Source organism: Agelaius phoeniceus, chromosome 1 (genome assembly GCF_051311805.1).
Source record: "Agelaius phoeniceus isolate bAgePho1 chromosome 1, bAgePho1.hap1, whole genome shotgun sequence".
Taxonomy (NCBI): domain Eukaryota; kingdom Metazoa; phylum Chordata; class Aves; order Passeriformes; family Icteridae; genus Agelaius; species Agelaius phoeniceus.
In genome coordinates, this window is record NC_135265.1 from 42,213,835 (window position 1) to 42,241,728 (window position 27,894).

The window sequence follows — 27,894 nt, forward strand, 5'->3', positions numbered from 1 at the left end:
ACTGATTTTGGTGTCCATCAGTGTTGCAGCATACACCACAGTTAAAACAGCAATAAAATACAGAGCATCACTATACAATTTCAGAAGGCTTTAAGGCCCTACCATACAGAGTAACATCACTTCAGAAGGCTGCAAGTGTCCACCCTTCTTGTTCTTTGGCACAACCTTTTATACCTCTCATGTTCATACATTGCACCTGTGTGCCCTCTGTTCCCTTTGGTGGTTGGTCAGTGCACCTGGGCACTCCATGTCTCATTGCTTTCAATGCTGTTCACCTGCTTTTCACAGTTGTAGCCCATTAGAGATGAGGTTCAGCCACAGCCCCACTCCCAATTACCACAAACTGTGTGCCTACACATTAGCTCTATGGATAGACCTTCTCTTTTGTCTTCTGGAGTGTCCATAACACTATAGGGAAATTGATTTCTAAATTATAAACTAGGAAGGAACTTTTGTAATAAAGAGTGGGTTTTAAAACCTCAGGTTTTTGGAAGTCAGTTTTTAACATTAATGTGAACTGTCATGGCAAGGGGTTTGCTTGGCACAGCTAGAGCAAAGAGAACAAGCAAAGCACAGAACAATAACATTACAGAAGAGGACAGTATTGAACAGAAGAGATAAAATGGAATGCCAAGAAAAACATGATGTGAGGAATCAGAAGGTTTAAGAAACTATGAACTTCAAAATTACTGCTTTACTTATAGCTTGGTGAGAGAATAAATTGTCAGCTAACTGATAACATCTCAACAACTGTGTAGAAATAGCCTAAATCTCAGACTCAAGCTGAATTAGTCACTTTTTCACAGCACTTCCCTGCAAAAGCTTACTCAAGGGTCAGCTCTACAGCAACATGACTAGTGCATCTAGCAGAGAAACCCCATGTATTTTTGAGAGCACGTAAGCTTTCTTCAGGGATGTGCTGCAGGATACTGGGACTGATTTGCCCTCAGAATGCATCTTATCATGGAGGTCAGCAAAATGAACTCATCTTCTGAGGCCCACTCAATCCTACTGCAGCTTGTAATAGAGACATACAATTTCAAGGTTTCAAAGTATTCTGGGGCCATGAAGTTCACATGAAATGTGCAGGTACAGCCAGAAGCTTTTAACAGCTGTAATATCTTTGTATCTACCTGCTAAGTTACATAAAGTATCTAATGAGAAGGTCACATGGCCAAATATGGCTCTACTTGCTCTGATAACTGCTACCCACGCATTTATCCTATCTTAGCTTGTTGCTTTTCTTCATGGTCTGTAGTTGTGTCAGGGAAGGTTAAGGTTGGATATTAGGAAAAGGTTTCTCACCCAGGGGGTGGTTGGGCACTGGAACAGGCTCTCCAGGAAAGTGGTCACAGCACCAGCCTGACAGAGTAGTCAACAAGCATTTGGACATCACTCTCAGGCACATGATGTGACTCTTAGGGATGGTGCTATATTGGGCCAGGAGTAGGACTTGATGATCCTTCTGGGTCCCTTCCAACTCAACTCATTCTGTGATTAAGGATGAGTTTTACAAAGAATTCCAAGGCCTTATTATGAGGATCCTATTAAATACTCAAAACCTTGCATTCAAAACTGTTCGGAAAATTGACTGTTTTGTGGCACAGGTTTGTTATTGTCCAAGGTTTTGGGGTATTTGAGTTTGTTGTAATTAATAGCAAATAAAAAAAAAAAAACAAAACCAAACAACAACAACAAAAAAAAAGGCAACACAAAACCATTAGGTTACACAATCTCCAAAACGTTCCTTCCATGTATTAAACATGTGAGATTATTTTAAATCATCTAGTCCGTAGCTCTGGCCCCTATTATTTTCATTTCTTCTGTTTTCTTCTTTGGAGTTGGGAAGGTAGTTAGACATGAGCTGTTGCCCATTTTAATCACATCTTCCCTTCAGAATCAACCAACACAGTCAGCACTATTGGCAAAGAATAGTGCTTAACATTTCAAGAGGCAGCAAGCTTACTTGCAAACCCTCATCAATCTCATTTCTGTTTCATTATTTTTCTGGAAAAAATACTTTTATGTCACCACTATATCCTTGCAACAATTATTATCTTTAGCTGTCTTTACTTATTTCTGTAAACTAATGCTTTTTATTAATAAATAAAAGTGGGATTGAATAAAAAATGCTGGCAAAGCTAGCAAAAAAAAAAAAAAGTCTTTGAAGAAAAATATTCTGGTGATCATTATCCTTAGACACCATATTAAAGTCTTTCTCTTTTATTCATCTTAACACTGTAGACAAGTGGTAACTGCTTCCAGAGAGCAGTGGAATGAAGGTGCCACAATATTAGCAGTATCACAGCAAGTAGCAGACAGGCTCTGGTGTGACAGAATAATAATAGAAAATACATCCATTTCAGGGACGAAAGATACTAATTTGTAGTCAACTCCACTCAGAGAGATGCTGAAAACAATTCCTTAAACTGGCTTCCTAAGAAAGATGGTAGGTTATTAGTGCCTCTTTCTCAAGAGGCACAAACAAGTCCATTACATAGAAGAATGACAAATGTTGTTTTTGAAGAAGGGCAGTTAACTATCTCTTCCAATACTAAAATCACTTGGCTCTTCATCTCACCTGCATCTCACAGCACTTTGTGAAAGCTGCATTTTATAGTCCCTTTCAGCAAGGGAATTAAAAACCAAAGCTTTTATCAAAGTGGGGATGCCTCTGAGGAACCACAAAAGAGGAAAAAGCATGCCCAAAGTGTTTCTCTTCCTGACAAGAAGATTCATTTCCTTGTCCTCATCCTTCCAAGCTCACACCTGGAGTAGGTTCCATACTAGAGTAATAGAGAGAAGGGTAAAGGCAAGCAGACTGACTGAAAGGAAGCAGTGAGGAGACAATAAGGATCTGTAAAACCTTGAAGAAAATATAGTCTGATAGAACAGCATGTGGAAAGTTTGTGCAGTTGAGAGGGCCTAGATCCAGAGGCAAAGACAGCTCATTAACATTTAGCTGACCTGTCAGCCACCTGTGGAAGAAAACCACAGATATGACAACTCTACACTGCACTACATTGTTAGCTCTAGTGGGGAAAGGGCACCACAATGAGTAACATTCCATCACAATCTAGGAGACAAAATAAAGTCAAAATAAACTGAAGCTATTGGGGAATTTAGTAGGCAGCAGGTAATTCCCAACCCTGCAGACTGGGGTTTTCTTTTCCTACATCTGCTAAATGAGTAAAGGTGCTGCTACTGGGCTCCCAGCAAGAGGAAGATAGTTGTGATCCACCTGTTTACATCCAGAAGTGTATTTCTTTCCCTTATGTCATTACTCTTCTACAGAGGTCAAGGAATGCAAGAAAAACTCTCTCCTGAGCAATTCACTAGAGCAGAATACAGAGCTCCTCTTCTAAAAATCTTTTAAGGAATGCCTTTGCTAGCAGAGTCTATAATCTACCATATGGAGGTCACAGTAGACACTGCATTGGCTCCATTTCAGCAATTATCTGGAAAACACTTTTTCAGCCACTAAATCAAGTTTGAAAAAAGCCAAATAATTCTCAGTAGTATGCCTCTGCACTCCTCAGTGTTTAGGCCTTATGGAAACAGTGATTGCATGTGCCACCCCAAAAACCTACTCACTCTTAGACAGCTCTTCACCATCCCTAGAGTCAGACTTCACACTTAAAATTCATCCCTCTGGATTTAGTCAGGATTTTAATATGAAACAGTGCCTCAGCTTTGCTTATTTGGTTCAGAATTCCTGTGAACCATAAATTACAGGGTTTGAGACAGAGCTATTCATGAATGTTTATCTGTATCATCTGATTCCAAGTTTGACCACAGATTTCCTTACTGCTGCTATGATATATTTCATGGGAATCCTTTTAATACAATTTAATTTGTTAGCTACCACTTCCTTCATACCAAGGGGAAAAAAGTGAAAAAGATTAAAAAACTGGTATGTGCCCTAGCAGTGCAATTTTCAGCTAATCCCTCTGTTTAAATGAACAACAAGGACAAAAACATTTATTTCTGAGACCTTTAATTCCAGCCACCCTTGAGCCTTCCAAAATAAATTGCACACTAGAAATAAAGCAAAATACAGTAGATCAGTTCAACTTTCCTATAGTAGAGCTCTATTCTATGCAATACTCCTGCCTGTTTAGTAATATGGGAAAGACTGCAATTTGCTGTTGTTCCAGTCACAAGGAACACAAATCCCTGCTGAGAACTGCAAGTCTGTTAAAAATCTCTTACAGAGATACATGCCCTTTAGAGAAATGGTGTGCAAGAGGCTTGAAGGGTTTAGTTACTACTCAGCCATGTAGAACATAGCACATAACTTTGAAAACAGTTGTCTTTTCACAAGACATTAATTCTATCACCTTGTATTAATTCTATCACTACATATTTAACTCTACCTGGCCAGGCTCCCCTATGTCTTAAGCCTGTACAAGTATTTGCACTTATTCTGTTTTGAAATAAAGAGCACATAAGGTGGCCATCCAACATGGATGGGACATATAACATCTTCTTTCTAATAGCACATGGTCTTTTCCATCAAAGAATTGTTTCAGATCTCCAAATTCTTAAATATTGGTAAACTACCACCTAGACAATTCTATTAAAATGTATAGCCAAAAAAACTTACTACAAGACAAAAATTTTTGTCCTAGAAAATTGTAGATTTGATCTGGAAGAAGTATAAATCCTGCTGTTAAAAATAATCTCCCCAGAACCAACATAAACATCCAAATAAACTTCTGTTTCATTTTAGTATTGTTTGATTGCTGTTGTCACCATGAGACATAGTCATGGGCCATGAAGTCACATCATCTTAACTATTGAAAAGTTTATATTTACTACATAATTGAGTTTACTTGTGCATTGTCAAAGGTAATTTTTAAAGGCTTCAGGGCAGAAAACTGAACAGTTGATGGTATGAAAAATGAGATAAATGTCTAGTGTCTGCCCATAATACAGTAAAATACAGTGGCATTCTTCCACAGTTAACAATATTATGAAAAAACTAAACCATATCTGCCATAGAATTATGCTTTGTCTCCCATATCATCACTTTTCTTATTTGAACACTTCTATTGCCTTGTATAAATACACCATCTCTACATCTTCATTTTTCTAAGGAGAATATACTGGGGGTTTTTGCCTCCCCACCAAACCCAAACTGTCTTTAATTTGGTAGAGTTAAGATTCCTGTGCAAAAAAAAAAAGGAAAAAAGTAAAGCCTCTGCATTTTTTACTGAAGTTAGTTTGACATGGCTATAGAACTGGGAGAAAACCATATCTTTAAATTGCATGTGCTATCATACTGTGACATTATATTACCAGGTGGTGATAAAACATGACTCTATGGGAAATGATGGTACACCTTCACCAACACAGAATATGTTAGGTGCTTTGGAACAGTGTCACTTGCTGTTTTGAGAAAGAAAAATTCTAATTTATCAGGAAACTTCCAGGGTGGCTGCATCCAGCACTGAAGAAAATTACTTGAAAATAGTTTCAACTTCACTGCCCAGAGCATACATTAAATGCATTATCTGTATTGAGCTCTGCTGCAGCTCTAAATTTAGTGAAATGTGGTTTTCACTGAGGCTAATGAAACTGGTAATCCCTATGGAGAGTGAAATTTCAGCATTTTCCTTATTCAGTGGCTTCTCATTTTCCAACCAGACCACCTCAGGCTATGATTTATCAGAGCTCAGATGCTAGGTTTGAGGGCCTTTTTAAACATGTGGATAGGAAACCTTTTTGGAAAACTTGGTTCCCAAGGAAGAAACGATGATACTATTGCACTATTGTAAACTCAATTGGTACCTAGTCACTAAAACTGTCTTCTTTTGACCAAGACCTAAAATACAAGTGTAATTAGCAGAAGAATTTCAAAAGATTATTGGGGTGTTGGTTTTCAGTTGTGGTTTTGCGGGTATTTTTCCCCACAAGGGGAAATGTCTGTACTCCTATTTCAGTGATCCCTAAAATTGGAGTGATACAGACCATCCATGGCCAATTGGCATAAGGTCAGCAGGAGCAAACCTAGTCGACCACAAAATTTCAGAGAAGTCTAACTTAGCCATGTGAGTGGGATTGTTTTGTCCTGTGGCCAGGGTGGTTTCCATCCAAGATTAGGAGCTCTGATGTGGAATTTACTCTATCATCACGTTAGTGTTTGTACACAGATTCAAAGATCAAAAAGCCCCATGTGATGCTTAGTAAAAAGTCAGGACTTACCTCTAGATTTAGACATCTAAAAATCAGGTTCTACATGTGAGCTAGATGTTCTCACTCCCACTGTAGCCAGTGGAGAACTGATCAATGTAGTTGGTAGAATCCAAAAGCAATTCAGCTCAAAAGTCTCTTCTGAATTTGGCAGCTTATAAGGCCAGCATAGTTAAAAGAACTGTTTCTGTGGCCAATTTTATACAAATGATGGATGCATCTGTCCACCCACTTCATTACTTTCAACTACTCAACCCAAATGACCAGGGATGCATGCTGTTATGGTGTAACCTCAGTCAGCAACTTAGTCACATGTTCATTCCCCCCTGGTGGGATGGGGGAGAAAATCAGAAGAAAGAGAGTGAGAAAATGTATGAGTTGAGATAAAGACAGATCAATAAGGTAAAGCAAAGACACACATACATGCAAGGAAAGCAAAACAAACAATTAATTCACTGCTTCCCATGGACAGGCAGGTGCTACAAGTCTCCCCAGGAGAGCAGGGCTAGATTACATCTAATGGTAACTTGGGAAGACAAACACCATCACTCCAAATGTTTCCCCCTTCCTTCTTCCCTTCTTTATATGCTGAGCGTGACTCCATATGGTTTGAAAAATGCCTTTGGTCAGTGGGGGCAGCTGTTCCAGCTGCATCTTCCCAACCCCTTGTGTACCCCCAGCCCTCTCACTGGCAGGGCAGTATGAGAGGCAAAAAAGGCCTTGACTCAGGGCACAAGCCCTTCTCAGCAATAACAAAAACATCTATTATCAATTCTGTTTTCATGGGGAATCCAAAGCAGAGCCCACAAGAGCCACTGTGAAGATGATTATCTCTACCCCAGCTCAAACCAGCCCACATGCATAGCAAGATCAATCATACAGTTTGTCACAAGGCAGAAATTCACATCTCTACATACCATAAACACTACTCTACTTCAACGGTATCATCACTATCCATATTTTTACTCATCTCTGTGTCTTTGCTTCAAAGGTCCACTGTAAAGCAAACAAAGGAAAAGCATAGCAGTTCAGATTTGGTTTAAAAACATAGCTCAAATGGTCTAATTTCCTACCAGCATTAAGTTCTTACAGAGAAATATATAATGCCATAATCTACGCAAAGCACCTAAAATTACCTAAATGCCTGATCTGCCTGCTGAAAATATACTGATCCTATACATTCCCTATGCAGCCCTTGCTGACTGACACTCATGAAATCCAGTATGGAATTTAAATTGCCCCCTACACAGACTTCTCCATCTCTGTTCAACAATTGCACCTCAGCATTGCAGCAAGGTTCAAGCATCCTCTCAAGCATGACATTTAACTGAAAATGGTTCACCCCTCAGGGAAAGTCTGGATAAAGATGCTAAAGATATCCCCTGCAGATCAGCTTAAAAGCTTTTTAGCTTGGCTAATAGATGGAAGTCTCATTGTATTAGTATCAGCTAATTGATTTTGGGGAACAAAACCCTCTTGCTGTAGGTTTAGCCTGCCTTACAACTGCCCTATAGTTTGCTGGTAAAGTCAGAGAAGAGTCTTACCAGATGCAGCAGAGACTGGAAATTGGATGTTTTCCAACAGAGCAATTGGTATAGACACTATCTGGATTATGCAGTCCCTTATTAAGTAGTGTCAAGGATTAGCCAGAACTAAAAACACTTGTGGGATTAGGGATTTATTTATATGAAGACAATCAGGAAAGTGAATTAACTAAAAATGTTACTTTAAAGAGAAGCTGTAAAACTACATTAATTCCTAATGTGGATGTTCTCCTTTAGAAACTACATTTGAATGATCTAACTTCACTGATGAAGTAAATTAAATTAAATTAGGACCACTTGAATTCTGGATAAGAAGGTCCTTAGGGGTTTTAATGACGTTTAACTGATCTATTTCTAAGTCACATCTTTAGTTGACTCACATTAATTTTCACGAATTGGTCCATGTAGATAAGTCTCAAGTTCTGAAATGAGGAAAGCCCATAAAAAGAAAAGTGACTGCTAAATTAATGGCAACAAAACATTCCTAAAAACAGTTGCAACACAGCTTGTTCATCTGCAAAGGCAATAGCAATCACAATGACTCTGGATCTGCATACCAAAGGACAAGATTTAGTAACAGGCTCTCAAATAAGTCTTCTTGAGACAATGCCCAACTGAGGCTTTTTCTGTATTTCTCAGATTGAAAACTGCTTGCTCTGCAAGTCCTAAAACAATATTTTAGATTTTAGGAAATTCTAAACATTTTGGAAGGCATTTAGGCCAAAGTTAAGATTTATAATTAAAGAGCTGGAAACTACTGGTGTGTCAAGAGAGTATCCTTTTTCTGTTTTTCATTCCAAGTTCAACTGCTGGAGGCAAAAGGAACAAAAAACTCCCTCATAACTCACTTTTTTTTTTTGCTTCTGTAATCTATGCAATCCATGGTTGAAAACTCATAACCAATCTATTTCTTGTATTGTATCAGAAAGCCAATGGGACAAATTGTATTACTGACCTTTCTGCTTTTTGTTCAGTATCCTATATCCAGAGTAGAAGGAACTACGTAGCTCCATTATATTACTGATATTTGAGTCAAATTGTGCAACAATTCTTTTGTTGTAAATTCAGCTAATTAATCATTGTCATCCTTCTATTGTGCATCTAGAATTCCTTCTGTGATTTTTCTGCCTATGGAAAAATTTCTATTACATATTCAGGGTGTACATAAAACTTCATTCCCTTATATAAGATTTCTTTTTCCTCAAGAGAGCTAATATAAGTATATGCACTTAAATTTTAATACTGGGCATCATAAATAGTTTTTCCTTACACAGAGATAGTTTTTCAAATCCCTCTTGTGACATGTGCAGTAATGAGCATCTTAACACTTGTAGGTGGGTTGTAGTTATTGCAGTTCAGAGAGTATATCTATACTAAGGGGGAGAAAAAAAGGCTGGAACCAGGCTAAAATATGCTGAACCATTGGTTCAATTTCTCTTCTATTCACCACTGTTGGTTAGTAAAGGTAAAAGCACTCATATTATACCTCAAACAAAATCACTGATTTTCCTTGTGCAGAGAACAATCTGTGAAGGCCTAACTTTTGTAGCTGATAGCAAACACATTTAGATTAAAATGCAGGTCTTAAAATACCCTGCTCTTGAACACATGCACTTACAAGGATGTTATGTCTAATTTTGGCCTTTTGGAAGGGTAACTATTTTCAGAACCCATTTTATTGAAGTCTTAGGATACTTGCAGAAATAAAGTACTACATGTTGATACACTTGAAACCAAGTTTTGAAAAACAAGATTCATCTGGTGCTTTCTCCTCACTTAAAAGAATAAAAGAAAAATAGACTTTGTACCAAAAGCCAAAGACATTATATTATTTTCATTAATTATGGTCTAAAAACATTCAGAGCTGTTCAAGAAGCAGAAAACCTAAAAAGCTTATAGAAGAGCTTAGTTTGGCACCTTTAATTTTTTCTCTTATGGAATGAAGAACTTGAGAATTTTCATTACAAATTCCTGATGTTTTGCCCATTACATCATGATTTTCAATAGAAAGGAAACATAACCTGCTTATTTCAGAGCACTGAACAAACCAACAAAAGTCTTTTCAAACAAGAATGGAATGTGTCTCTGAACTTTCTGGAAAACACAAGGGGCTAAAACCAGAGTGGTTAAGAGGAGCAAAGTTTGCCAGTTTTAAAACTGAAGAGGAAGCCAGTTTAACCTTGACTTAGTCTTTGTGAAATCCTAGCATCCATGCAGACCTTTAAATGAAAAAAATAACCTTGTTTCTCAATTACTCTGGGGTGAGAGCAACTGCAGAAATTCTTTGGTTCTGGTATAAAATATCCTGATTTTATTTTCCATCAGAAAAGATAAATTGTTTCATTCTCGGGTTTTGAACTCATAATGGCTTAAGCATACAAGTAATCCTTCTGGTTTATGAAACACTGTATGTTTTTCAGGACTGTGATTGTTTGTTTGTTATGTGTAGTCACTTTTTCATGACAAATATAACAAGTAAAATTGCAAAAGCCTGCTTAGTTCAGCAAAAAACACCCTGTTTTCTGCTTACTTAATGAGCTGGATCCACTCATGAGTGGTTGAACAAATAACAGTGGCTGTAAAAAAAAAAGTTGGACCTTGGGGCAGAAGTAAGGGAAAGTGGAAGAGGAAGCAGGAATAACAGAACCTGAAATCCTCCTTTCAGCAGTGTCAAACTTTTGGATGTGCTCAGAGATCTCATCTCTTTGCTGGTTTAAAGACCCAAGTATGACATATGAAAACAAGGAAACCTCTCTGCCCTTTTCGCTTCCCTTGCTGACCAGGGGTACAGTTCTGCTAAAAAGAGCTGCTTGGTCTTGTAAGGTTTAAGAAACACTTCTTTTTAATTTATGTTCAAGCATTTCTACTACCTCCACTGCATTGAACACAATCTAATAGGGAAAGACCTGCCTACTTAATAATAACTGCAATTCTTTCTCACGCTAGTCAAGAGTATTGAGTCTCTGGACAAGACATTTTTCAATGGTTTATCAAAAGCAAAGGTTTTCTTGCTGTAAAAATTAGAACAATTTCTTTACAGTTTCCATCCTCTCAAAAAAACAGCTTGTGCAGTTAAACTTGAGTCCTTTCCAAGTACCTTTTTGACTACACGTCACACTTCAAAATTTAAAACAGTTTTCCTTTATGAAAGTCAGCATCAAAAGCTCTTAATAAAAAATTGGTTTACAACTTTAACCATAAAATTGTTATTGGAAGCCTATGTTCTCAAGATGGAAAATATTTTGGTGGATAGAAACAGAAACTTATTTGTAAATAATCATCAAGATGTACTGGCAGACTTTGCTGGCATGCACAAAATGCAGTAAAGGAAAAAATGTTGCCCTTTTCTATCTATATTTAAATTAGACCTTTGTTCAAAAGCCCATTTCATATTGGATTTTTTTTGCTTAAACCAACACTGGAAGAGGTGAACTATTTAAAAAATAAAATCCCCCCAAATGAAAAAAGAGGATTATCCAATTTTATTTTCTGTCCAGTTTTGATGAAACCTCAATGATAAAAAACCCTCATATGCTATCCTACATAATACATTGATACATAAGCAGCATGTGCAAAAATCCTAAGAATACTTTGTTACAGTATTTTAAATAATAAACTTTAAAATAAACTTTTAATGCATATTAAAGATAACATATCAAAGTCATCAGCCTTACACTGTAAAATAATACAAGTACAGAGACCAAAAAAGTCCCACAGGACAGCCTTTCATGCTGTCTTCTGCTCTTTTCCTGGACTAGAAATACTCTCATGGCAGGTCCTTTTACAAAATTTACCGTGGACAGATAAAATACATGATATTTTCATTCTGAATGTTACATCTACAGACCCCAAATATACCAAGTTTTATTTAAGCAGCTAAATTATACTATTGATTGGAGAATGGAAAGCAGATGTTTGTGTGTGTGTGCATGTATAGGAAATGTAAGTGTAGGAGGGAAGGAAAGCAGAACCAAATGTGAATTCCTGCATACAAAAGATGGTGGTAGCAAGTGTGGGGTGTAACATATGTTGGAACACTGTTCTTAATTTTAACATGCCTTTGGATGGATAAATCCATGACAATTATACCACTAAGATTCTTGAGCCACTTTCCAGCAAGCATAGGAATGTGAGAACAGAATGGTAGGAAGCGACTACAATTAGAGGGAAGTCATGGATAAATCAGCAGATAATATGCAGGAGTACTGAGATGATTGATCAACAGAAAGTGAGAAGGAAAAATATTGTAACTAGAGACTCTCTAGAGTCTCCAGAGTCTGAGGTTTGCCGGCTGAGCTCTGCAGCAGTGGGTCTGTGGCTACAAGAGGGGTGCAGTATATGCTGGGTATAGTATGGAACCCATGGAGACTGAAGGAGAGTGCACATAAGGGGAAACAGCATTTTACTCTACTGCAGACACACTGTCAATTATCCTCCTTGGTTCCTCTTTTTAGAGTAATAGTTTATTCCCCTGTTGAAGGTAACAGAAGAGGCCAGGAACCTCTGGAAACTAGAGTTATACATACAAGGACTCACTGAGAGACAATTAGGAATACTTTTCAAAGGTTGTTAAAGATCTCCTGTCTCAGATTATTTCTAAAATAGAGATACAATATCTAACTAATCTACACAAGACACCAAGTTGATGGCAGCAAAGGTCTTTTCAATACATGGGGTACTATAATTGTTAAGTATTATTATCATTACTACTAAGAAGAAGAAAAGAGTAAAATATGGTACTGAACAAAGGGCAACACACTGCAATATTGTTACATCCTGTTTTAAAATAAATATATTTCTATCACTGGTAATAAAAATATACTATAAAGTGGAAACTTGCAAAAATAAATCTCAGACAAGTAATCTAAGGAAGGTGGGAGTAATATAAGAAATTGGTACTGGTTTGCTTGATAGTTTTTATGCTAAATGACATGGGGATTGGACTGAATACTCTAGACTGTAATATTTTCTGTTAAGTTTGATTTGTTCAAATCCATTACTCTTGTCAGAGTTTGGTCTTTTATCCATCTACTGGGGAGAGAAATCAAATATTATAAACACTCAAGGCAATGATGTAACTCCTGCATTGTATTTTTTTCACTTTGAAGCTACTGCAGGCCACTTAGATGTTGCAAATCCCTTTATTCCCTCCACAGGAGTCTGAACACACTGACCTTTCTTTGCCCTACACAACTTCCAGTGGAATCAAGAATATGCTGGTATGACACTAGGCAGGGAAGCTTGGATGTACATATCCAAGCTGACTTATCTAACCAATTTAGTGACTGACAAAAGCCCATCCCAAGGCAGGATGAGTCCCAGCACAGACTGTTAAAGCCAAAATCAAACAGCCTAAATGAAACCCCAAGCCCCTGTCTGGCTACACTGTGCTGGGTACCCACAAGAGCAGTTTTAAAGCCAGCTCAGATGTATCCTGAGGAGCTATAGCTACATTGTTAGACTGGAGTGTAGATGTATGATATGAGAGATGACTGCGGATATTCATCAGCTTTGGAAATTAAAAATTGCTCAGGATAAGAGCAGAAAGAGACAAAGACAAATTTGTAAAGGAAATAAGATTTTACTTTCTGGAAATTGCATTTGGACATAAAGTCTAATTAATGAAAATTCAGTAATTTTTTTAGCATCTAATCACATTTACTCATGGTGGTTAGAGGTTTCACCACTACTGGTTATCCAGTAAATTCCTAATCAATTAAATACATTATGTTTCCTCAGTTCCATCTGAAACTTTGGTGGGAAGATTTCTCACAAGAAACTGATCCAAAAGGCCTCTCACAGGAATGCAAAAATTCTGAAGATTTCTATCTTTAACTTTCTGGGCAACAAGCTTGCTCATTTGCATACTTTGCTCAGCAATTTTGACAACCAAAGGTAGCAAATGACAACTCAGATGGGAGCACTACTTCCTTATGGATTCATTTCTACCTCATTTTTGGTTTTATTTTGAGCAAAATATCTCCACAGATATTCTATAGATGAAGCTAAAATCCCTGGAAAAGAAAGTATACAAAAGTCAGATACAACTTATTTAAAGTTCATTAAGTACTTCAAACATTTTGGCATGTATGTAAGTCCCAACAATAGTTTTGGGAAGGGAGGGCAGCAGATCAGTTTCTTAAGAACTTTATCATTTCTGAGGGGAAATACCAGAAGTTTGTTGTATGAAATTAAGGGATGAAGGCAATAGCAGTTTCAAATCCTTTTTTTGGTCATGAACGGATCTACAGCTACATAGTCAATCATGTGATTTCATTAAGATACCATTTATTAAGGAACTTAAGCCTGCCAAATTCTAACCATGAATGATTCTACTACCAAGAATAAAATTATTGGAAGACCTATATCTATTTGGATTCTAGCTATTCAGGAAATTAATAAAAATAATATTTTAAAACTTTAAATATTAAAGATATTTATAAATTTTAAAATAGAGGATGCTATCTTTATTTTTATATTAAATGTTTTAGCAGGCTATATTTTTAGGCTTATTTTCTTAAACTGACCTGTTTAAGAAACATTTTCTGTTCTGAAATTCCTTTTAATCATGCCCTCGTTGTAGAGTCTTACACACTAAGTCATTGTTATCACATAAATTGTTCCAAAGAGGTGACAAATCATTACATTTCTGGACAAATAGATGTGCTACAAAAACACTTCTAGCAGGAGCAGTTACAGTTAGATTAAAGGCAAAAAAAATGAAAGTGAATGCTAGATTTTTGTGCCTCTATAATGTTTTTCTTTACTTGATCTTTAACATTTTAGAGAGATTAAAAGAAGACGACCGGCGCAATTTGTTTCAACAACAACAGTGTTAGTTCAGAAGGAATGCCTACAAAGATTTGCAGTTCCTGAGAGCAAAAATTACTAAGGACAGTAGCAAAGATGTAGTCATTAATTTAAAATACAGAGATATAATTTACAAATCTCATTTTGCTTACCTGTCATTGCAATCAGCAATGGCTGTGATAAGTAGTCATGGTAATAGGAGACCCTTTTTTTTTTTTCAGTCAGGATGTATTTGAAAGAATTTTTTTCAATAGTATACCCTCTCTCACTCTTCAGGGGATCCTTACTGCAACAAAATAGATATGAAAACATAATTGCAAAACCTCAGCATTTGCTGAGGCATTGGGTATGTACAGCATTGGACTGGAGAGAAGTTTTTTTTTCTCTATCTAACCCAGAAAATCTCAGATAACAAATTTCTGTCTTTTAAAAGATATCTCTATCCATCTAGCTATCTATATATGTATGCTAAATATAAAGTAAAATATAATGAAATCACTTGGGGAAAAAAAAAAAAAGGTGTTCAATAACTTACCTAGAGAAGCAGTGAAAATGCTGTTTATTTGCAAAGATATTTAAAACTAAATTGCCCAAAGCACTGGAAAAGTTTATGGCAGAAAACCATTTTGCTGAGAAAGGCAATGGACTACATAAAGTAGTAAGTCTTTCCCATCTCTAGATCCCATGATTCGTGAAGTAAATGAAGATGACTGATAATTTTTTTTAACCAATAAAAAGAGCACTTTTTGAAAACTCTATCCTTCCTTATTCCAGGAGACACTAAGGTTGAAAACTCAGACAAGTCCACTAATGATTCTAAAATTGCAACGAAATAAAACTAATTATTTATAATTAAGCACCATTTCACTTGTACTGTATCATAATTATGCTTCTAAAACATGACTCTGACACATTTACTTTTGATCATGGTCCAACACAACTTGCTCTGAGTGCCCAGAGCAAAGACACACAGGTAAACAAAGGGTACACCACAGGTATTTAAGCCAAATTGGAGCTGTAAATCTACTGGTCTGTTTAGAGCAATCACATCAGTGATTGATCACATCAGTGAGAATTCCTGAAATGACACAATGGCCTGGAGTCTTTCCAGCCTCACTTGGGATATTGACCAAAATACCTAAATTTAACATTGTCACCTGGAGATCCACCTACAACCATTCACAAGAGAGCTGCTCTGCCCTGCAGTTCTGGCTACCTACAACCCCAAGGAAAACAGACTGAACAGGGAGTCCCAGTCATTGATCCCTGTCTCAAAAGGACTCCTGGGATTCCAGTTTCAAATCCTCCCATGGAAATGTTAGCAGACACTGCTCTGCATGACCCCAGCTACTCAACTCTTACAGCAGAGACCTGTGATGTGCAGATCCAGCTCTGGCTTTCTCCTCTCCCCAGGGAATAAAAGGGTCATATCCTGGAACCATACAGAGCTTCCTACTGGACAGTAAGAGTAATAACTGGGCTGTGCACTGCCTATACATATCAGCTACTCTTTATTACAACTTGGTGAGCCTTGAGCAACATCAGGTTCCTCATAAACTTACCCCCTCAGGATATATCTCGTGCACTTTCTTGAGAGCTTATTCACCCCAGTCACCAAAACTAAAAATTTGAGATCCACTCCAGTGGGCTGATTCTTCCTAAATGAATTATGAATAACTCTTAAGGACAAGGGTGGTTTAATCCTGTTTCCAGAGTGATAATAGAGTTTCTTGGGCATCATGATTAATATTATATTGGATTGGAGTAGGAGAGTAAGTGGTCTTACATTTTCTCTGTGCTTATGGAACAGTGCAAAAATGTCATTACTGTCCAAAATTTTATAAATTCTTTATAAAATAGTAACATCAACATATAGCATGATACACTTGCCAAATGCAACTTTGGGGGAGGGAGAGAAGGGCAAGATATTTATGGCATGTTTCTTGCATCAGGATTGCTGAACAGCAAAATTATATTCAAACTGCATTCAAAGGAAACTTATTATAATAAGTACATATAGAAAGCAGAAACATTTCTACCAAATCTGGGAACAATGCTCATATATTTAGATATGTTTTTTCTTTGCATATATCAAGTTTTCTAGGGACACAATTCAGCGAAAATACTTCAGCATAAGATTACCTCTGTGCACTTTATTGGGGTTATTCACATGCTTAAAGAGAAATACAAGCTCAAGTGCTGAACTTAAGAATTATACATTTTAATGACTTTAAAATTATTGTCTTCAAGTAAAACATAAAAAATAGATGTTATAAAAGAGATCTTATAAAAATATTCCCAACTCATTGGCAACTTCTCCCTATCACCCAAAATCTGCAAGTGTTCTCACCATTTCTAGAGAGAAATTGCACCCTGATAAATAACCAAAACACAAATGTCCAAGACATCCTCATCTCTAGAGGAAGTACTGCAATTTTTTTTCAGAGCTCATCTATTAACTATCCTAGAGGGAAAAAAAGATATTTTAAAAATATACCTAGAAAACTGCCAATAACACTGCCAAGAAAGATGGCTTTTGATCCAGTAACTAAGCCAAAGTGCTTCTGCAAGAGGCTATCACTCTGATCCTGACTAACACCAGTAGCAGCAGCATCTTCCTGGCTTCTAGGAAGGACATGACATAAAAGACACAAGTCCAACAGATACATCACTGTAAGTGTGCTCTGGCAACAATTCACAGCACCTAGATAGAAATCCTTGTAGGAAAATTTACCAATTTTTCTCATCTCATAGTCCCAGTTCTTTTGTCACGGATTCAGTCTGATCAGAATCCAAGCAACTCTATCTTCAAAAGAATTTGAAAACTCACTGCAAGAAACATTTAACTCTGTTACAGTGGGCAAGTTCTTAGATTAACCAAGTAGCTAAGCACCAAGAATGCTCCTGCTGATAATTTCATATGTGCTCCTTAAGGCACAGGCATTTTTCTTTTCACTCCACCACAAGCATAGGATAAAAGTTTTGGTTTTAAAATATTTCTTACATTTCTCTAAAACTGAAGTAAAATCTTCAACAACTACCATCATAATTTTTTTCTTTTCTGTCTCAAATATCACAATCAATTCTCTTGCAACAGAGCTGAAGTGCAGGAAATTAAGGTCTATTTAGTATTAATGGTTTAAGAATAGAATTTCAGCTCCCATCAGATCAAAACATCTGCCAATCTGTACTACTGTTCTTCAGAGCCCTACAAAACATAGATATTATTAGGTTTCAGGACAGACACTTCAAACAGAGTCTAAAAGGCAAAATACACTACCACATCTTTACAGTTCTTTTACTCTAAGTTTAAATTCTGTTCATCAGCAGACGTGACTTGTGCAGATCCTTGCTCACACACAGTAGGATACTCTGCACTAGACCAAAAGTATAATCACTGCAACAGAATAATGGTCTTCAGCTCTTTTCACCTTTCATTTTCCAATGAAGAGCAGTTTCTCCAGTCAGTCAAAGGTCCTTGGGAGTGGGTGCTTGGCAAACTCCTTGTAGGCAGCCGTTATGAGGGTCCACTGACCAGTCTGAAAATTGCAAACAGAATTGTTACCAAAAGAACTGGCCTCTATTCCTCCAGTGGGAAAAGGCTCTGCCACAGGTAAGTTAGTCCTCAGAAACTATATTTTCCAAAAACGCAGAGTTGACTAGAAAGGTGGGTAGAACACAGCGTTTGTTTGCTCATGACACACATACCCAGATGAGCTTGTTTTGAACACTTAGCATCCCAATTCTTCTACTGGTGTATTATTCATAACTCCAGAGCATTTCCCAATCCTTGCAGATGCCTGAAAATAAGGACAACATAAGCATAGGCAACGAGGCAATGCCAGTAACTATGTACTAAGAGGCTCAGAAGAGCCATAATACCATTCTGGCCAATTTAAATATTCATCCTTTCCTTGTTAACATAAAGCCTCTCCATGTTCAGTTTCTCAGTTAAACAGAAGGTGAAGTGGTTTATACAGAAGTGCTTTAGTGAGATGGAATCTGATTACACTTAATCTCCCAATACACAGAAGTGTGGCTTCCCAAGAGTTAATAAAAAGTGATGGTTAGAAATTACAAGAGTACTACTTCCAAAATGAACTTAAGATCAAGCACAAGAATGTCTAATTACCAAATTAAAAACCTGCTTTGAGAGGTATTAATTTCTCAAGCATGGATGGGTGGAACAAGCCATGATTATATCTCTCATCCTTTAGCATAGGCATTCCTTACAGACCTATGTTGCACTAGTGCTTAGGAAGCTGATTGCTTCTTCTTCCTTTTCAAGAAACTAGCTGCCATAATGTTGGGTGTATGAGTAAAAGGATAATAATACCATATGGAGGCAGAGTAACTAAAATATTGATATTTCATCTTTTCATCCTACTGGGGATCTGTCATTTTTTAGATTGTTCTAACATGTAACAGAGAGAGAAAACTTTTTATGATCACAAATTTATATGATTCAGGCTTGTATGCCTAAAAGCACTCAGGGTTTGACCTTGCATTTCTGGATTTTTAGGAGCCTCTATAGGACTCCAAAACAAAACTATTTATTGCATATGTTTATTGTTTTATAATTGCATTATATATAAGCTGACAGACAGGGCTTATAATACTCTGGAGGAGCTGGCTGATCTTCAGAGGCATATGTCATTCTCAACTAAAACAGAGAATTAAGTAAAAGATAGTCAGTCTTTGTACTGAATATTCACAGCTTTTCTAGTCTCTAGCTGTGAGTAGCTGTGCTGCCTGTATTAATAAAATTTTTCTCCTATCACATTAGAAGAAACCATATACAACTTATACTTGACAGTCCAGGTTAGGACAGTGTACATTAAGCCATAGGTCACAGTAGGGTGGTGGGACTGCAGTGAAATGACACTGCATTTTTTCTAAGCCTGGCAGAATTACTCTACTGCCTTTGAAAGAGTATTTGAACACTGTCTTCTTTTTATTGTTACCTACCACAATGAGCTAATGAAGAAAACAAGAAAGTCACAAGTCACGTTTCTCTCCAGAAGAAGGGTAACTGTTGCAGAAATAACAAAATATTAGCATAATTCCATGCTTATAATTCAAATGCTAATAATTAACAGTCCAATAAAAATTGTCTAGGATCTCCACACAAATCTTAACATCTGCCTGCAATAAAAATCATGAAGTGTATCTCTGCTTCAGGTGGAAGTCGCATGAAGGAGATGTAAGTAGAACTAATTCAGCAAATTAAAGAACCTTGTAAGATAATGGGGGTATTTTCTCCAAAAAAGAGGCCATTACCTTAGAAACTCCTGAATTTATTCTCAATATTAAGAAATAGGATCTTTTCAAAAGTTGTATGACTCCATAAATACATACAGCCTTCAAACACAATATTCAATACATGACATTGTATAAACAGAACAGTATGTAACAAAAAGACATTTGAGTAAAGTAAAAAAATCCTGGTAACCAGCAAAAAAAATCATGATGAAGATAGCTTGGTCATATTCCCTATCCAGCTTGCCTCTGTGGACTTGCAAACCTGTGGGAAGAGGTCAGGGACTGCCCTGTGCCAGACACTTGTAGTTCCAGAAATCTTTACAGTGGATCCACTAAAGATCAAGGCTGAGCCCAACAGCCAAGTTGAAATATATCCAAGAAATACAACAAGGCATCAGCTATAGAGAGGAAGAGGAAGAGTTAGTAAAGAGTTAGAAACAACAGAGTGAACACCAAGTTCCAAGGAGAAGGAGAAGGAAGGGGAAGAAGTGCTCCATGACAGATATCCCTGCAGTAGTTTATGGGACTGGAAAGGATCTCATGTTGAATTTTGAATACTGTACATAAAGGTCCACACTTGAGGCACATGTACAGGGAACAGTTGGAAGATTTTTCCAATCTCTCACCCTTATAATTTTGAAGGTAAATAATTTGGCACAAAATCCATGGCACAAAGAAGCCAAAGTAATACTGAGTGTAGTCCTTCATGCAAAACCAAAGTGCATCTGCTCTAGCTCAGAAAGGAAAAGTATTGAAATTAGGGTTATTAAACCTGTCTTGGCAATTCTGGATGATCTCAAGCAACACTGGTTCCATGTAAAAATAAATGGCACAATATCAAACAAGATGGGAGAAGGAAGAGACCAGGGAGGCTGAATGCATGTGTCAGGGCAGCAGAGTTACTAAATCAGCATTTGTAAGACAAATTTGTATCTTTGTGTTTAAGACAACCTCATGCAACCCCTCCTCCCTCCCAAGTGTCCCTAAATGCAGAAGTACAGAGAGCACAAAAGCAAAAACTAGGAAAAAATTTTAGAGGACAGAATTCACATCAGAAGACAACAAAGAGGCTTTTAAAAGGTATGGCATGGCTTGTTACATAAATGTTGTATTACTTGCTGATTGCCATGTCAAAGGAGAATGAACCCTGCCTTGAACAGTGGTTTGGCTGCTTTGGCAGAAGAGTCTGTTCCCTGGTCCTGTTTTTGCATCAGTACTTCTGCTACAGTCAAATAAGAAAAGGATCTTTATTTTTGCATCAAATTTATGTGGCTGCTTTCCTTTAGCAACTAGAAATCCATTCTATGCAAATTAATTGGAAATACTATGATTTTTTATGTCTGGGAGCAAGTATCAGTAATAAACGGGGGGAATGTACCAGGAAATGGCATAGAGTATCAATAGGGATTACAATGTTCTAAGATGTATAAAGTGGAACAAATATTTAAGAAAGGAAGGCATAAGAAGAGAGTTTAGCAGTAAGGATTAGATTAATTACTGTGGGGTCAGTTTCCCCAGGAGAGGATTTTAAACATTAAGATTCATTGTTTCAGAACACATATGATAAGGGGGGGGGTAAAAAAGCAACAAAAAACCAGAAATTCAACTGGATAACAATAAATATAGGATTCAGGCACTAGAGTCATTTGCAAAAAGAGATTGCTGGGGACCTGAAGCCTACAGATTATATATCACAGAACGTGGTGTCTCAGTTCATATGTGGACAGAAGGCAGTAAAAACCTCATAGTAACTTCACCTCAATACATCAGTTTTTCACTTCTGCATCCTCTAATCATTTGATGCCACTGCAGAAGCCAAAGAAATTCAAGTAATATAAAGTCAAACTAGTCATTGCTGAGTTCTCTTCTTGACAATGATGGAGTCCTCACTTCAGATCTACATGCAAGGATGGTTTGAAATTACACTATCCCAAAGCACCCATAAGCTCCTATTTTGTATTGCATAGTGCATTTTGGCACAGTTTATTCCACAACAATGTGACTTAAATTCTTTTATAATTTTAATGCAGTTATTAATGCAGCAGTTGACCAGAAAAATACCTAAAAGTAGTCTAGAAAACAGCAAGGAGGCAATTAGTCTGAATTGCTACCAAGAGAAAAGCACTAGAAAAAAATCTTTTGCAAAATTCTCTTTCCTCAAGGCTGTTCACATTTAGACTATAAACCCAATTATGGAAAAATACTGCGCAATACTTAGAGTGAAACTTCCAGGCATGGGGAATTCTTTGCTGATATTTTACTATACGATTTTTTTTATCACCTACTGAAGTATTCTTTGATACTGCAGAATAATTTTCCAACTTAAACAACTTGCTCAAATTTATCAGCCAAACTAAAATCAGAAGAGCTAAGCTTTAATGAATTATGGCAACACTTTACAGACAATGTGCAAATAAAATCTTTTACCCCTTCCCCTACATTCAATTTCTACCAGAAACTATGTGGAATGTTCTGGTGAGGGAGGCAATGAAGAAAAATTCAAATCAAGGATGATCAACATGCTACCAAGAAAAATCTCCCATTGATTTCAACAGGCTTTAAATGACTTTAATTTTTTTTTTCCTCTCTGCCCCTCTGTTTTTTGCTGTTTCCACACATCTTACCCTGATGCTGTAACAGCAGCTGGTGTTACAGCAAACAGCAGAATGCCTTTCCTGTACTCCGCCCTCCTCTCTCACTTCAACAAAATTCACCTTAATTGCAACTAAACAGTGAGAGATCTCATATACTTAAACTGAATATAACTGAATATAACTTTTACTCCACTCCCCAGAGGTTGGCTTTACCCTCCAGCTGGTTCCCTGAGCAGCTTTGCTGTTCCAACAAAACATTTTAATAAGACCCACTATCTACAACACCTAGGTACCTAGCATTTACATGTTAAACATCACTCTTCAGATGAGCCATTTACTGATGTCCCTGAAGAAAATGGCCTTTTTTAAAACTCTTTTTTGATCATCCCCAAGGCTGTACTTTCCTTCTTAATAGAATGAATAAAACGAAAGTTTTGCAAAGACACTTGAGTGCAGGATTTGCCAAGAACAATTAAATTCTGGTTAAGGTGCTTGCAAACACTACAGATGACAAAACATGTTTCAAGATAGGTACTTCAGAGGTCCACAGGTTTTAAATGTTGTACAGCATTTATGTATGTGGGTTAGAAAATACACATGTAGAACATTGAGTATGGCATTTTTCATTTCTATAAAGAACGGCCCAGTGTGTGTCTCTGCTTCATTTTTTTAACAAGGGATGAAGATTTAGCAGGGCTGGCACCAGCCCAGCAGATGGAAAAGCCCCGTTTTTTTCACAAGAAGTAAAGGCAGGTTGATGCAAGAGGTTACGGTGGCAGATGATTATGTCAGGGCTTGGCTAAGGAGAGCGAAAAAGCAGATCTGTGCATGCAGACTGGAGTGATTTCTACCACTGTACAGGTCATGGGAAAGGCAAATTAAGCAGGATAATTAAGACAGAAGAAGCAGAGGAGCAACATCAACACATTTAAACTATTGGAAAGAAAAGAAGGAAGGTTTGAGATTCTCCTGTTATTGAATTAAATGCCAGATGAAGGCCTTGTCTAAACACACCAGTTATGCAATTTCTACTCAAATCAATTACAAACCTCATTATAGTTACACAGGTGCAAAACTCTTTACAGACCATCTTGTATCACTGCTTAAGTGATTTACACATGTCCACAAAGGGTTGCAGCTGCTGAATAAAATCCATTTTACAATTAGAGTAAACTCATGTCATTTTTGTCTATATGGAGACTAATAGATGGTGATTTTTTAAGTGTATTAAACTTCAGGTTCCCAAAGATAATTTCAGGCAATAGGGTTATGTTTTCTCTCATTTGAACATTTTTAAATCAATGACCATCTGAGCACATAGCTGAAATCAAGTATCTTTCACCACATCAAATTATGCTTAACTGTACTATTTTAATATTCTTCATTTCAAGAGATATTGTGTCATTAATTTCTAAAGCCATCCTCAAAATATCTTAATATCTTAATAACTTGTTCAGCTGCAGGAACACAAAGAGACTTGTTTACTCCTTCAAACCTGAACAGCTCTTCAAATGGCTTTCTAAACGAAGGTGTCTACTCCTGTTACTAAACACTGCTGAATTGTTGCTAATGAAGTTTGGTGAGAGATATGAACCATGAGCCTGTACTTCTGAGTAATAATTGATTTCCTGGATGTGTCCATGTGCAGTTTTTTTTCTGCAGGAATTTTGCTGTCATTCTTTCAGCAGTACTGACACATGGTAGCTCTTGTTGAGGAATGAAAAGCTCTCATTTGACATTTTCCTATATGCAGATCCACAGCTTTCAAGATTTTCTAGTTTGTACAACCATAATATGAATTCTGCATTTGGCATTATCCCCTGAATAATTCCACTATTAAGGAAACTTGGAAATGAAAGACTTTTTTCTTTCCTTAAGGCATTTGGCCATTATTTTACACACTCAAAATAGGAAACTGATTTTCTATACACAAAATGGTTCATAATCAGTATGCAAAGTCAACTTCTCAGTCACTAATGTGGACATTTTTGTGGGGTTTTGTCTTCACAGAATGCACCACCACACACAGTGGAACAAATCAAACCAAATTACCTTGAAACAAATCAAAGAACACAAGAAGGGGGGGGGGAACAGGATGGGGGATGGAGGAAGTAAAAATAAAATAAGACAAAATAAAAAGAGAGAAATGGAAAATGTCCTTGCCTATCAAGCAATGAGTGTGGGTTGAATGCAGTTTCCAGTAGGCACCATTTGCATCTCCTTTACAGAAATGTACTTTCCATTGCTGTCATGACCATGTAGTACCAAACCCACTGAATCCTTCCATCTACCTATAGAAGTCTCTTAATTTCCATCTGTCTGCATTTGTTTGATTGATTTTATCATAAGACTGTTAAGCCTTACTTCATTTCAAACAATAAATTTACAGAAACATTAATAAAGTTTTTACTAGAACTATGCTTTTGCTGCCACTAAATTTCACTGCCCGAGCTCTGAGATATTCAAGAGTACAGCCTTTAGAACAGTTTGAAAATAAATAGGCAACAATATAATTTGTTACCAATGACAAAGAAACACTTTACCATTAGTCAGCATTCAAATAAATCACATTGTCTGGGCTTGTCTGCGCTCAAAAAATTGTCTGATCTAACTCTGACAGTACACTCAGAATGATATAACCTCCCTGTTGCAAGTAAAAGTTATAGCACTGAAATTTAAAGTAAACATCACATAACCTTATCCACACCATGATCTGCAATAATTTTTAAATAAATCAGATTCCAAATCAAGGAAAGTTAACATTGGTAGTAAATTATACATTAAAAAAAGCTCTGATATACACATTTTTTCCCCAGCTAATATGAATCATCGGTCCTTTTTGGCTCCTTAACATCGAGAAAAACGGTCAGGAAGGAAAGAAAACACAAAGGTATTCTCTCAGCGTCCAACACTGCCATTTGAAACAGCTCCTCTGCTGCATCGTTAAGCCTGAACTGCTGTTACCAAAAACAGGATGCCAACTGACAGAATAGAAATCCAGAAAAGTAGATCAGGACTGAGCCTGTTGTAAAATCAGCCAGCACCCTTTAGAAAACACTTGATAGTTGCAAATTTCTGCTCGCGTTTGCTCTGCGTTCATGAACCAATTAAAAAAAAATCCTTCACTTGAAATGCCAGCTGGTCAGCTCATTAAAAAAGCCTCACTGACAACACTAGAAAAGGGGCAAATGTCTATCTCTAACATATTATTGGCCTATTTAAGCAAGAAAGAATACAGTGCGTAAAAAAGCAACGACAAACAAACCACAATCAACACACACAAAAAATCCCTACCTCACAAAAATTTAGCCTTTTAAAAGCCAGATTCAGCAAAACTGAACCTCAAAATCTTCCAGAAGTTTTCCTTAGCCTCATTCTGTGGCTGTGTGAAATGGAGTCCTTTAGGAGAAACAGCATACCAAAGTACTCAGATCAAAACATACACACAACACACTTGACAATACAGTTCCTCTGCTTTCAAACACAGTGACCAAGTCACTCCCCTTGGCTAATGCAGGGATTGAGGAAAAATAGTTACATTCTCTAAGGATTGTTGAACAGATCTTTCCCCTAAAGCAGCAACTTCAATGGAGGGATGCATCCAGCTCTGGGGTCTCCAGCACAGCAGTGCCATGGACCTGTTGGAATGAGTCCAGAGGAGGCCCACGGAAATAATCGGAGGGCTGGAACACTTCTGCTATGAAGACAGGCTGAGAGAGTTGGGGCTTTTCAGCCTGGAGGAGAGGAGTCTCCAGGGAGACCTCAGAGCACCTCCCTGTACCTAAAGGGGCCCTAGAAGAGAGCTGGAGAGGGACTTTTTACAAGGGCAGGTAGTGAGAGGACAAGTGGGAATTGCTTTAAACCGAGAGGAAGTAGGTCTAGATTGGATGTTAGAAAGAAATTCTTTACTGTGAGGGTGGTGAACCACTGGAACAGGTTGCCCAGAGAAGCTGAAGGATGACCCAAATGTTCAAGGCCAGGCTGGATGAGGCTTTGAGTAACCTAGTCTAATGGAAGATGCTTCTGTTCATAGAAGGGAGGTTGGAAGTAAATAATCTTTAAGGTCCCTTCCAACCCAAACCATTCTAGGACTCTGTAATAAAAAGGTTTCCACTGTGCATAGAAAGAAACATACTGTTTCCTTCCTCTGCCAAACAAAATAAAGCTAGAGACAACAGCAAGGACTAATTAGAATTGTATCAGTCAACTAAGACCCAGTACAGTCCCCATCCATACTGGTGAAATTGAACTGCAAGTCTTCAGGACCTTTGAAGAGCCATATTTGTGCATCAAAGGGAATGCCCAGACCTCAGACAACAAACATGAGCTATTTAATTTCAAAACTGAAGCCCTGCATAAAAACCATAAAACATATGTTGTTCGTGTGATCAGTGCAAAGAGCCGTGTGCTCTTTTATTCTGCCTGTGTTTAATATCATACTTTTTCTAAAAGCAGGCTGTCCCCTGCCATCTCAGGCTCAAAAAAAGGCCAGCATGCCCCACGCTGATGAGGCATGTGCAACCCGAAGTTTTCTCCACCTGCTCCTTATAGCCACAAGTTTTGCAAAACATTTGAGGGAGTTACAAAGGCTCCCAAATAGCATTTCAATGGGAAAACTGCTAAAAGACAATTTAAAAAACCCAAACAATCCCACCCTCCCAAAAAAGCCAAGGCGTCCATTTGCTGGTCACTGAGCCTGACCGAGATGGTAGAGTCATCATCTCTGGAATGGAAACTGTTTAGGAAAGACTGGATCTGGCTCTTAGGGCCATGGTCGAGTTGACATGGTGGTGTTCGGCCATAGGTTGGACTCGATGACCTCCATGGTCTCTTCCAACATAATGCACTGATGGATTCCATAAAAATGCTCCCAGCTGAGGCAAGTGGCACACGCAGGGCTCTCCCTGACCTTGCTCTAAGCTACTCCTCTCAACTGCATGAGGGCGAAGCTCTCCCACATCCCTCAGCGCCAGCCATCGCAGTTTCCACCGGGACAAATAAACATTCCTAGCAAACGGAGTTACCGGGGCTCGCCGCGCCCCCGCACGGGCGGACTATAATTCCCGCCATGCTCCGCTCCGCGCCGCTCCAGAGCACGCCGGGAGCGGGGCCACCCGCCGGCCCACACGCACCCGCAGCGCCCTGGCACGGCGCCGGGGGCGCCCACGTGACTCGCACGCCGCGCTCCGATTGGGCCAAACGACTGCCACTCAACTTCCCCAACGGCTGGCACCGGGAGAGACGTCCCCCCTGCGCGCGGGGCCGTGCCGCTCCGATTGGCTACTCGGGAATGACCCGCCCCTTTTAAATACCTGTCGCTCCGTGACAGGCCGTCACCGGAGTTCCTGTTAGGAGGGCGCTACCCGAGGGGATCGGTCCCGCCCCCTCGCCTTCTCCTGGGAGCCCCGCCCTCCCCCGGTAGCTCCTCCCACTCCGGAGGGGCGGCAATGTCAAACGGCCCGCTCGGGAAGAAGGGAGAACAGGAGCCG

The 27,894-nt window shown here is 38.1% G+C and overlaps 1 long non-coding RNA gene across 1 annotated transcript; it reads right to left on the reverse strand.

Moving 5' to 3' along the window:
- Positions 1 to 7,113: 7,113 nt before the first annotated feature.
- Positions 7,114 to 27,888, reverse strand: LOC143693949 (uncharacterized). The gene is made up of 6 exons (XR_013182049.1): positions 27,718 to 27,888; positions 19,518 to 19,581; positions 18,258 to 18,349; positions 17,981 to 18,088; positions 14,702 to 14,835; positions 7,114 to 7,191 (listed from the first exon to the last, which is right to left on the reverse strand). It is a non-coding gene; the product is annotated as an uncharacterized LOC143693949 (long non-coding RNA).
- Positions 27,889 to 27,894: the final 6 nt, after the last annotated feature.